Source organism: Dendropsophus ebraccatus, chromosome 11, assembly GCF_027789765.1.
Source record: "Dendropsophus ebraccatus isolate aDenEbr1 chromosome 11, aDenEbr1.pat, whole genome shotgun sequence".
Classification (NCBI taxonomy): domain Eukaryota; kingdom Metazoa; phylum Chordata; class Amphibia; order Anura; family Hylidae; genus Dendropsophus; species Dendropsophus ebraccatus.
In genome coordinates, this window is record NC_091464.1 from 87,493,956 (window position 1) to 87,506,618 (window position 12,663).

Below are 12,663 nucleotides of genomic sequence, written 5' to 3' on the forward strand. Positions count from 1 at the left end.
CAGATCTATTGCCAGTTCATCCCTATGAGAATACATACTCACAGCGGGATTAACAGCAGGACGTCCCACTTAGCCAATCAGTGGTTGCGACGGGGCAGTGCACTGATTGACTAAGAAGGATGAGCAGACGCCGGCAACCCCCGAAGCAAGCCAGAGCAGGGAGCAGGCGATGTTTGCTCCGGCCGCGGTGTTAACTTACATACTAGCAGCGGGATGTCAATCCTGCTGTATGTATTCTCATAGGGATGAAATAGCACTGGATCGAGAGTAAAATTCCCAGCGGATCCGGTATGTGTGAAGGCCCTCTTAGGGTACGTAACTTTATTGTTTGATCACAATAAAATTCCATCTTTTTCGCTTGTAAAAAATAAGGATCCATAACAGCTTACAATCAGCTGCTCCTATTGAAGTAAATGGGAGAGGTAACACAAGTTTCTGAGACACAAATCAGTACGTCAAAAACACTTGTGAACGTAGCCTTATAATTTTTGAGGCTGGTCATATACCTTTATTTATCTCCAATATAGGGAGATCTACTCAGGTGTGTTCAGTGCTTATATGTACGTGTGAGAGAGAGAGTGAGCAAGAGAGAGTGATACGAAGAGAATGAGCGAGGGAGTGCGTGTGTGAGAAAGAGAGAGCGAAAGAAAGAAAGGAAAGGGGGAAGAAAAGGGAAAAGAAGGCAGATAACAGATAGATCTAATGACTCAGCATCATGCTCTGTGACGCCATCAGGGCCACACAAGAGAACACAGTGACAGGTTAGTTGGCAACATGAGAAAATATTAGTTTACTGAAAGAGTAGTAGATGCTTGGAACAAACTTCCAGCAGATGTGGTTGGTAAATCTACAACAGCCTGCCTGGTGTATACATATATCTATATAAGAAGGGAAATACTAAAAGGGCGGACTAGATGGACCTATTGGTGGTCGACAATCTTCTACGTCACATGTGGTGTAAACGCTGTGGATGTTACTGTCAGGTTTGTACAAATGCAGCGGATTATAGTTCTGTGAGTGAATGAGATCTCTGCTGATCTTTCCATGCAGATTTCGCTGCTTTCAATAGGGAGATGGAATCAGGTACACTATCCGCAGTACACATGTATATACTCCTCCGCAGCGCGGTACACGTAGCCATATACTGGCAATACAATCCAGGGGGATAATCTCAGTAACTAATAACCTATACTGGACCCCCCCATGCCGTCTATCTGACAGTCACTGTAAATTTCCATACTGATGGTGCCTGGCACGGAAGCCAACACATGGCACAAACACTACCACTGTTCCTACCTTATAACTGTGAATGCACAAACCAGCCCGACCGGTCTGCTAGATCTGTCCGCCTGCTCCCGAATTTGTGCCCTTTAACCATTTCAGCCAGGGAGGCACCTTAGAAAGTAAATACGATAAACTTTCTAAGTCCCGTAAACAGCAGATGTAGCAGAGCCGAAGCTGTAATCGAGAAGGTGTGACCGGCCGTGATGGAACCTGATATAGGTTAATGGGATGAATCAGGATCGAAATGATAACATATTTGGCATCGCTGCCATGGTGGTAGTGTGAACGGTGTACTGTAAAAACTTCAAATCTGTGGCAAAACTACCACTCGCAGCATGCCTGGACAGCCGAAGGCTGTCCAGGCATGCTGGGAATGGTAGTTTTACAACAGTGACGGGTTGGGGAATGCTGGGGTACATCATCACCTATACATCGCACCTTCACAATGAGCTCTGCTACATCTACACATATGCAAATAAGCAGATACTAGATGTAATTGTGATCAGCATGAAGCAGAAGGACTACATTCTTACTGTACAACCAGTACAACAATAGCCCTGCCCTGCTGTGCTGGGACTGGCTGGTATATAGCCTGCCCCTCCTCCGTATACCCAGTACAGCCCTGTAACAGGCAGGACCAGATTCCTAGCAGTAACGTGAATGTGAAGCACTAGGTCATTCTCCGCAAATACTTACTCTTCCTCTCATGGAACAGACTGCGGACATTGCTGGACTTGAGGAAAGTGACCATCGCCATGGATTCCTAGTAAACTAACGGAGGACAACAACGGCCAGAGGGTAAGCGAATGAGGCTATACTTACTAGTGGGACGATCTCACCTGCTGCTTGTAGTCTATAGAGGAGATATACAGAATACAGGATACTGAAAGCTTAGAATTTCTAAATGTGCTATCTGTTGTTCTCTGTTATCAGCCACCAGTGATGTTGACTGTACTGTTCTCTTAAACTGTAAAACTTCCACAAACTTATAAACTGGACATTCCGCAGCATCCAGGGCTTTATGTATGGAGGTTATAGGGTCGGGGTCCATGGGGAGGGGGGCTACTGACTATAAACCGTGTGATGGGAACAAGTGTGTGCTTTATAGGCCATGATCACACAATGATTTTCAGTGGCCGTTATTTGACAGTCAAAATAACGGCCGTTGTATAACATACTTTGGCGGCCGTTATTATAACGCTTGTACATTATTCTAGTTCAGGTGGATGATGGCCCTTTTGGATGAGGCTGATTTTAAAAAGGTCCATTGAATTTAATTAAAAAGACGATGGGAAAAAAAATCTGTGTGAACGTAAAATAATGGCCGCCGTTCACAAGTAACGGCGGCGAATTAACAATACAAACATTAATTTACAAACAGCCTTGTGTGAACTAACCACCGTTGTTTCCATAGACTTCAATGGAACACATTGCAGACTGAAAAGAACGGCCGTTATTTTAATAAAAAATAACAGTGTGTGAACACTGCCATAGCGTGAGTCATATCAGGACTATGCCGCGACTGTTATCAGCCAGATGTGATAGACAGAAGCCAGTAAGTTATAGGCCTATCACCGCTGGAAAAAAAGTTATGTTTTATTAAAATAAACATGCAGTTTTCAGTACAGTTTTTTTTAAGCCAAACTCTGGAGTGGATCCAAAAAGAGTTGATAGATCAGACTTTCCTTTAGAGTATGGCTGAGTTCACACAGCGTTTTTGCAATGCATTTTTTTTCATCCATTTTAAGCAAAAAAAAACAAAAACAAACATGCATTTTTCATACAAATGCATTTACATGCATTTCATACAAAAAAAAAAAAAAAAATCAAAATGTATGTTTTTTTTTAGCATACACAAAAACGTAGTTGACCAGATTTTGTGTATGGTTAAAAAAAAGGGAAGCATTTTTAATCTTTTTCTTTTTATAATGAAAGTCATTGGAAAAAAAATCGACCTAAACGGAGGCACACAAATGCATGCGTTTTTTTGCATAAGATGGGTGAAAAAAAAAAAAACTGTTTGCAACAACACAGTGTGAACCCAGCCTATCTTCCCATGTACTGTATATGCTGCAGATTTCATGCTATTTAAAGAGGTTTTCCAACGAAAATCTTTTTCTTTCAAATCAACTGGTTTCAAAAAGTTATATAGATTTGTAATTTACTAATTTGTATTTTTACTATTTAAAAATCTCAAATTTTCCCATACTTACCAGCGGCTGTATGTCCTGCCGGAAGTAATGTATTGTCTCCTGTCTGACACAGTGCTCTCTGCTGCCACCTCTGTCCATGTCAGGAACTGTCCAGAGCAGCAGCGAATCCCCATAGAAAAAAACTACTGCTCTGGACAGTTCCTGACATGGACAGAGGTGGCAGAAGAGAGCACAGTGTCAGACTGGAAAGAAAACAACATTTCCATCAGGTCATATAGCAGTTGATAAGTACTGGAAGACAGGAGGTTTTTAAATAGAAGTAAATTACAAATCTATATAAAACTTTTTAAAACCAGTTGATTTGAAAGAAAAAGATTCTGCTGGACAACCCCTTTCAATGTACATACTTTAAAGGAATCTGTGGTGTACATAGTACCTGTGTACATACTCTAACACCAAGGCAATAGGTATTTGGGAAGTTTTGAGACATAAACAATCCTTCTCACATAGGTCGCTTTTTTTTTTTTACAGTCATTTAGTCCTTTTATGGGCCGTTTATATGTTAAAACGCTGCATTTGGGGTATCTGCATTTGGGATACATCACCAATTACTGCCAAAAAATCAAAATGCAAAAAATGGTTTGGGCAACACATTCTAATGTGTATGGGGGCCTATAGGCTGCGCTTATATCCACATTAAAGGGGTTATCCAGCGCTCCAAAAACATGGCCACTTTTCCCCCTACTGTTGTCTCCAGTTCAGGTGTAGTTTGTAATTAAAGGGGTATTCCAGCGGGGGCGTGGCACTTTTTTGCTGGGACCGGCGAGCGGCGAGTCCCGCATCGCGACGCTCCGGTGCCCGGTTCCTGGCCGCTTCTGGGTGTCTGACGCGGGCCTGAGATGATACGTGACAGAGGCGGGATCTGAGCGGACTTCAAACGGATCCCACCTCCTTCACTGAGTGGCTGAGCGGACCTGAGACGTCAGAAACCCGGAAGCATCCGGGCACAGGAGCGCCGCAATGCGGGACCTGCCGCTGGGACCGGGGAGGTGAGTGGACGTCTTTACCTTCGGCCACCTCCTCCCCGGTCTTAGCAAAAAAGTGCCCCCCCCCCCCCCCCCGCTGGAGTACCCCTTTAAGCTCCATTTACTTCAATGGAACTGAGTTTCAAAACCCCACCCAAACTGGAGACAACAGTAGGGGGAAAGTGGCCATGTTTTTGTAGCGCTGGATAACCCCTTTAGGGTGCGTTCACACCTACAGGATCCGGTGCAGATTTGATGCTGTGTTCAGTTATTTAAATGAAATCCGCTGCGGATCCGGTAAGTGTGAACGTACCCTTAAGGGCTCAGTTGCAGATTCTGCCACATTTTACACAAAAACTGTTTCCAGTTAAATGATGGACATCATGATATAACCCAATGGCGACCATTACAGAATAGTGTCCATGATCCATCACAGCCTGAGTTTCCATCTCCATGGAGGAGAGAACTTACCATTACTTTTGATGCCACTTCTGGCTTTGGCTGAAAATGAAACTGCTTGCATGATTTCAGCCTGAAGGGGTAATAATCTATTTAAAGTGATGAGGAATGATGTAAAGATCTAAAGGCCGGAGTCACATAGTGTGTGGCCGGTATGTGTGAGAATACCAGCTAAAATATGTGCTGACATATACTGGGATGTACACATCGGCCCAGAGTTATCCATCTGAGAGAACACTTTGTCTGATTTTTTACAGATAATAAGTAAAGATGAGTGAACCTTGAGCGTGCTTGGGTTTGTTCTAACCTGGAAGTCTTGGTATTTGATCCCCGGTGGCTGCAGACGTTGGATGCAGCCCTAAGGAGTGACAGAAAATAGGATCCAGCCTATGGCCTATGGCTGTATCCATGCTTTCCAGGTAGCCTCAAGACTGCATCAAACTTCTGCAGCCACCGGTGATGAAAGGCTGCACGCTCGAGGCTCTTCTCTTATAGAAACCGATCACATATCTGATTTGGCTTCTAAGATTGAGCTGTGATTGGCTGTTATCTAATTAGATAACTGACTGAAAAAATCATTTATTTCAAATTAACTGACCTTAGAAAGTTATATGAATTTGTATTTTACTTCCTTTTAAGAAATCTGAAGTCTTCAAGTACTTATCAACAGCTGTATATTCTGCAGGAAGTGATGTATTCTTTGCATTCTGACACAGTGCTCTCTGCTGCCACCTCTGTCCATGTCAGGAACTGTGCAGAGCAGCAGCAAATCCCCATAGAAAACCTCTACTGCTCTGGACAGTTCCTGACATGGACAGAGGTGGCAGCAGAGAGCACTGTGTCAGACTGGAAAAAAATACACCACTTCATGCAGGACATACAGCAGCTGATAAGTGCTAGAAGTCTGTATACTTTTGGGAGAAGAAAATTTGAATTATTTTTTTTTTTGCCGGAGCACCCCTTTAATAAACCAGATGTAGCCTACTAGTGTGTATTGTTAGCCTATTCTTCAATGTATACGTACATGTATTCATGAAGACTGGATGCAGACACTAGTAGTTATAATGGTAAATGTCAGCCTAACTTTCTGCCAGTATCTAGGACTTACAGCCCATACATGATGCAAATCACAACATAGTATTTGTTAAAGTGTCACTGTCGTGAATTTTTTTTTTGCAGAAATCAATAGTCCAGGCGATTTTAAGAAACTTTGTAATTGGGTTTATTATCCGAAAAATGCATTTTTATCATGAAAAAGCAGTTTGAAGCTCTCCCCCCTGTCTTCATTGTTCTCCTATGGAGAGAGCTAAAGAAAAGACCAAAACAGGACAACAAAGAGTTAATCTACAAATCCCTCACGGGATATCTCCTGTGACAGTCACCAGTGACCTGTCTGAGCTCTGATTACAGCTGTCACCCAGCTCCGTGCCTGTAATCCTCTGTTATCTGCTTTCTGCTGCCGGCTAACTCCCTCCTTCCTCCTCCCCCCTCCCCTCTCCCTAGAGCAGACAGGGTACGTCTCCTGCAACAAGTCACAATTTTCAGATTTTTCAGAGTGGATGAAAAAGAGGAAGGAGGGGGGGACCTGGGAAAAGGCTTTTTACATGCAGATAATGGCAGATTTGGCTAATAAACCCAATTACAAAGTTTCTTAAAATCGCCTGGACTATTGATTTCTGCAAAAAAAAAAAAAATACGACAGTGACTCCTTAAGGATTTTTAGCCAAAACCAGGAGTGGGTCCAAAAACACATAAAAAGGAGCACATTTTCCTTTCTCGTTTTCCTGTGTTGGTTGCACTCCTGGTTTTGGCTAATATTGGAGACAATAGGGATAAAATACTGACCAAAATACTGTGTGTGACCGCAGCCTTAGACCGCTGGGGCCGCTACTGATCAACAGAAAAGAAATTTAACAGCCACAATTACCCAGAATACCCCCAGGCAGCGGGCGCAAAAACCTGCTTAGCAGCACTCTGTAATATAGCCTGTGGGATAGACAGTAACAGGAAAGCCTCGTGGTTGGGTTTCTTTTTAAAGGAATAGTTCACCAAAAGATTTTTTTTTCAGATCAACTGGTCCTAGCAAGTGCCAGAGATTTGTAATTTACTTCTATTAAAATTAAATCTCAAGTTTTCCAGTACTTATTAGGTGCTGTATGTCCTGCATGATGTGGTATATTCTTCTCCAGTCTGCCACAGTGCTCTCTGCTGCCACCTTTGTCCATGTCAGGAACTGTCCAGAGCAGGAGAGGTTTTCTATGGGGATTTGCTGCTGCTCCTGACAGTTCTTGACATGGACAGAGGTGGCAGCAGAGGGCACAGTGTCAGAGTGGAGAGAATACACCACTTCCTGCAGGACATACAGCAGCTGATAAGTACTGGAAGACTGAAGATTTTTTAATAGAAGGAATTTACAAATCTCTGGCACTTTCTGTCACCAGTTGATTGAAAAGAAAATATGTTAAGGTGAACTACCCCTTTAATGGAGAAAGAACATGGGGACCCCTGTATGGGAGATATACATTAGACCTGTAGCACTTTTTATCTGAAGTCAACTTACAGCACCAGATTTCTGGGTGTGAATGTGGTCCTATGAATACACACACGACTCTGGCTCTCTTATTACTGCGCTATGATTTTCTCGGAAATACTCCCCATACCTAGGGGAGGTATGGGGAGAGCTTTAGCTTTGGCTGTCCAGGCCTGATGGGAATTGTAGTTTTGTAACAGCCGGAGAGCCTGAGTTTGACACCTGTGCTTTATACTATCATATATCTTACAAACCCGAGTTACTGCAGCAAATGCATTAAAAAAAAAAAAAAAAAAAACGATTAAAAAGCAACTTCTGAATACACAAATAGCTTCTGCCTGCAGCTAATATGTGCTGATGTTATACTGACTTCTATGGGCCATAGGGTGCACATGGTACAAGGGCGGGGACAGTACAAACACAATAAACTCTGTTTCCAAAACCTGAAATTGCGCAACCAATATGCTACTAGACAAAGCACGACGTCCTATAAACGGTGGCCGTCTGCAATGTAGGTAAATAGAGGTTACACAATTCCTGAAGGCTCTGCATGCCAACCATTCACCAGGGTTGTTAAGCAAAAATCTTTTTCTTTCAAATCAACTGATATCAGAAAGTTATATAGATTTGTAATTTACTTCTATTAAAAAAATCTCTTTTTTAATAGAAGTATTAGCTGCTTTATGTCCTGCAGGAAATGTTTTATTTTCAGTCGGACACAGTGCTCTCTGCTGCCATCTCTGGAACTGTGTCTCGGTTTTCTATGAATCCCCATAGAAAACCTCTCCTGCTCTGGACAGTTCCTGTCTCAGCCAGAGATGTCAGCAGAGAGCACTGTGTCAGACTGAAAATAGAACATTTCCTGCAGGACATACAGCAGCTGATAAGTATGGGAAGACTTGAGATTTTTTAATAGAAGTATATTACAAATCAATATAACTTTCTGATATCAGTTGATTTGAAAGAAAAAGATTTTCGCTGGACAACCCCTTTAACGGAGCACTGGATGGAGTACAAGGTCATGTTCACACTGTGTATTTTTTATGACGAGAACGGCCATTGTTGCCATAAAATACTGCACTGCATAGAAGACTATGGGAACAGCGGCCGTTGTTCACACGCTGTATTGAACAATGGTCGTTATTCGCTAGAGCTGCTCAAATAATTGACTTGCTAATTCTTTGCGCCCACTAGTGCCGGCCGCTACTGTTCACACAATGTATGGCCGTTCTGGGCTGAATGACTCCAGTGCAAAGTGTCAAGAAGGCTTTGTAAAGGAGGCTCCTGATCTGCTGCATGCTGTAATAAATCCTCGCTCCCCCTCCCTTCCCTGACCAATCTCGACTGGCTGGAAGCCAAGTACCAAGCACAGACAGGGATGGGTGGGGGAGCAAGGATTGCACCTTTCATTCCTCACAGACTCTTTGGAAAATGAAAGGTGGAATCCTTGCTTCCCCACCCATCTGATTAGTTGCTAGGGGCAACTGAGCCAGTTTTCTTTTACACCATGTTTGATAAATCTTCCCCATAGTGTCAGCAGTTTGGAATGTGGATTCCCTTTAAGTCCTAGATGATTACGTCGTCTGCCTCATGCCTCATTCCCATATCTTGCAGGAATATTTCACATGCTCTGTGTGGTTACACAGCTGAGGACTATGTGACTGCTATGCCCTTCATTAATATAACCAGACGGGCAGCCTGATAAGCTGGGGGAAGGAAGAAGGTATTGGCAGTGTACACAATCCTATTCTAGCACATGCAATCGCTATACCTCAGTAATTACCAATGCAGTTGGGAATGATATGGTTGGGCTCATAAATACACATACGTAGCTTCACAACCATTCTATGCTCTCCCAAAAAATATAGCAGCTTTACAATAGGTCTTACTTAAAGGGGTTGTCCCAAGAGTAATTAAATATTTCCTATCCACAGGATAGGGGACAGCTAGTTGATCAGTGGGGGTCTGACGGCTGGGACTCCCACCAATCACGAGAATGGGACAATGGTCTGTAAGTCAATGGAAGGGCGTCAAGTGTGGTTGGCCACCGATCTACTAATTCTCCAATGGGCTTCCACATATTGCCGGGTTAAATGCTCTGCAATGTTTGGAAGTATTATAAAGCATTAATGGAGTGGTGGAAAAGCTTTTGGTCTGTCCCTTCATTCCCACTGTCCTCAGTTCTTGTAGTCAGTGGGCGTGCTAGCAGTAGAATCCCCACCGATAAGGTATCTATGCTCTATCCTGTCAATAGGAGATAACATTCAAATTTGGGACAACCCCTTTAGAAACATCCTATACTTTTGTTTCAACAGTTCCTATGCAAACTATACAGGCAGCAAACAAATTCATAGTGTAATCTTGCAGACTGATACTTTCCTCCATTTCTTCTCTACTTTCTGAGAAGAGACTAAGACAAGAGACTATGACTGCAGGATCAGACTACATAAGGTTAGCTTGTTGTCTGTTACCTTGGAGACACATAATCTGCACAGGAGCTGTAGAAACAAACAGGAATTTCTTAAAATAATGAGCTGTGTGGAACTTATTTGCATTAAATTAGAGGGAAAGTATCACCTAAATTTTCTTTTACTGATTAGAGGCAGATACAAATACTTTTTTTAAAAATTCAAATCTTTTTATCTATTTCACTATTTGTACATTGTCATAGATACATTGTACATTGTTATGGGTATGGCTATTTGTATATTGCCTGAGCTGTTCTTAAAGCGACTCCGTACCCACAATCTGCCGCCCCCCCCCCCCAAACCACTTGTACCTTCGGATAGCTGCTTTTAATCCAAGATCTGTCCTGGGGTCCGTTCAGCAGGTGATACAGTTATTGTCATAAAAACAACTTTTAATCTGGCAGCGCTGTGTCTAACGGCCGGGGCTTACATTTGTATATGCATTAGGCTGGCACCACCTCTCTGTCCTTCCTCCCCACCCTCCTCATTATTAGGAATGATCCAGGAACATTTACTGCTGTTTGAGCTTTGCACAGGTGTATTAACGATCCAGCCCATGTGCCAGGCTGCCACAGATGGGGAATAGGAAGCAATCTGCCTGGAGTATTCATAATGATGTGGAGGGTGGGGAGGAAGGACGGAGAGGTTGTGCCAGCCTAATGCATACACAAATGTAAGCCCCGGCCGTTAGACACAGCGCTGCCGGATTAAAAGTTGTTTTTATGACAATAACTGCATCACCTGCCGAACGGACCCCAGGACAGATCTTGGATTAAAAGCAGCTATCCGAAGGTACAAGTGGTTTGGGGGGTAATATTGTGGGTACGGAGTCGCTTTAACAGCATTAAATGACATGCTTTTCGGCAAGACTCATGGACATAGATGACAACAGACAGACTCTGTCCCCTTAAGATGAATTAAAAAATTACTGAGCACACCTCTGTGACCGTTGTAAAGGTCATTCCATAGGGAGCTGCTATTGTCTTGTACTGATGCTATCTACCTACTGGTGTCACGTGACACTGCAATTCTGTAATGATCACTTTACAGCAGCATCCTCTTATCACCACAGACACAACAGGAAGTCTCAGCTTAGTTTTAGCCCCAGTGGTGAGAATGAAAACTGCAAGATTTCCAGAAAATTTTAGAATATATTATATTATATATTATAGATATAGATTCATTTTCTGATGACAAATTCCCATTAAAAGAATAACAGTTTGCACAGGTGGACTTTAATGGGACTGGTAAAAGGGGCCAGTAGGGGATCTGATGCCTTTCTGTGTAAAGCAGCTCATGCACCCTCAACAACTATGCCGACGCCATCTCTCCCATTCACCCCAATGCATAAATATTCAGCTCAGCTGAATGTTTATGTCTTCTTAATAGGAAGAGGAACAATAAGCCACTGCCAGACAGCTCTGACAGCGCCTTATCTCCCTGAAAGTAAAGGCACTATTCCACGGAACGGTTATCGGCCATGTTGAAAAACAAACGACTGTGATAGCAGCGAACTGCTGCCGTCGCTCTGTGGAATAGGAGCGGTGGCAGCAGACCGCCACTATCCTCTATGGGCTGCCCGGACAATCTAGCGATCACCTGGGCAGCCCCTTTGCAGCTCCCCACGGCCTCCCCTATACTCACCCGCTCACTGCCGACACATGTAATAGTGATGGCAGCGAGCGGGGAACGAGGAGCAAACGAGCACTGACAGCGCTTGTTTTCTCCTCTCAGTCCCCCATGTGATAGGGGCTTTGGAGAGTCAGGCAGTTGAAATCCAACATGCCCGATTCTTCTCATCGGGGGAAGATTTGGGAGGCCAACTAATGTAAAGTCTTTTGGCAGAAGAATGTGCTTGTATCTGGTATGGAGAAGTCAGTATCTCAGGCACTTGATAGTAAGTTTACTTTCACATGCCCTTCAACTGAACTTTATTGTGAGTCACCGACTCCTGCCAGGATATCATAAACTAATGTTAGTTAATGTGGAGAGAGAGGAATTATAATCAGCATTAAATGGTATGCCCGGTCACATAGTATGTCCTGTGCCCAAATATCAGAGCATAAGGACTGAAAACCACATATACCATTATAGCATGAACTAGTGATCAACAACATAACACACAGGGCAATGCAAGAATGGATGGATTACTTGGTTAACTGTTCACACTGCAATATCCATTCATGAGCGATGTACTCGGCTCTTTCCGAAACCTCCATAGGAATGAACAAAGCCACGGGTCACATGCCGTACCCATGGCTCTTTTTCATAATACAGAAGCTGGGGGGGGGTCCAATACGGAGATCGGTGGGAGGTACAGAGGTCAAACCCCCTGCAATCTCCTACTTTTCTCCTATTCTGTGGATAGGGGAAAAGTAAATTTGTCCTGGACAATCTCTTTAAAGCAGGGATGGGGAACCTTCGGCCCTTTAGCTGTTGCTAAACTACAATTCCCATCATGCCTGGACAGCCAAAGCTTTAGCTGTCCAGGCATGATGGGAATTGTAGTTTTGCAACAGCTGAAGAGCCGAAGGTTCCCCATCCCTGCTTTAAATGCTGGAAACCACAATTATAGATGTCTGTCATGTTAGGTGAGGAAGTACAGATTGGTGTACCCTAGTTAAAAACATTAGTGAGTGCTTTCCATATTTACTACATCAAGTCAAGTAAGAGCATCTACGAAATGTCCACACATCTGTAGACGAGACTGAAATGAACGGTCTGTGATTATGGTTAGCTACAGA

At 43.3% G+C, this 12,663-nt stretch overlaps 2 protein-coding genes across 7 annotated transcripts in view; one reads left to right on the forward strand and one right to left on the reverse strand.

Moving 5' to 3' along the window:
- STX19 (syntaxin 19) overlaps positions 1-12,663 on the forward strand; it is a 184,068-nt gene that overhangs the window by 169,600 nt on the left and 1,805 nt on the right. For 3 of the 6 annotated variants that reach the window (XM_069944569.1, XM_069944567.1, XM_069944566.1), the window contains exon 3: positions 2,000-2,082. The exons of 1 other annotated variant lie outside the window; for it this stretch is intronic. The gene's annotated coding sequence lies outside the window, so the exon portion shown is untranslated. Of the gene's footprint in view, positions 1-1,920; positions 2,083-2,752; positions 2,840-12,663 lie in introns of those variants that run through there. 2 more of the 6 variants (XM_069944565.1, XM_069944571.1) reach the window with 2 other exon arrangements.
- ARL13B (ARF like GTPase 13B) overlaps positions 1-12,663 on the reverse strand; it is a 43,140-nt gene that overhangs the window by 17,156 nt on the left and 13,321 nt on the right. The gene's annotated exons all lie outside the window — the stretch shown is intronic.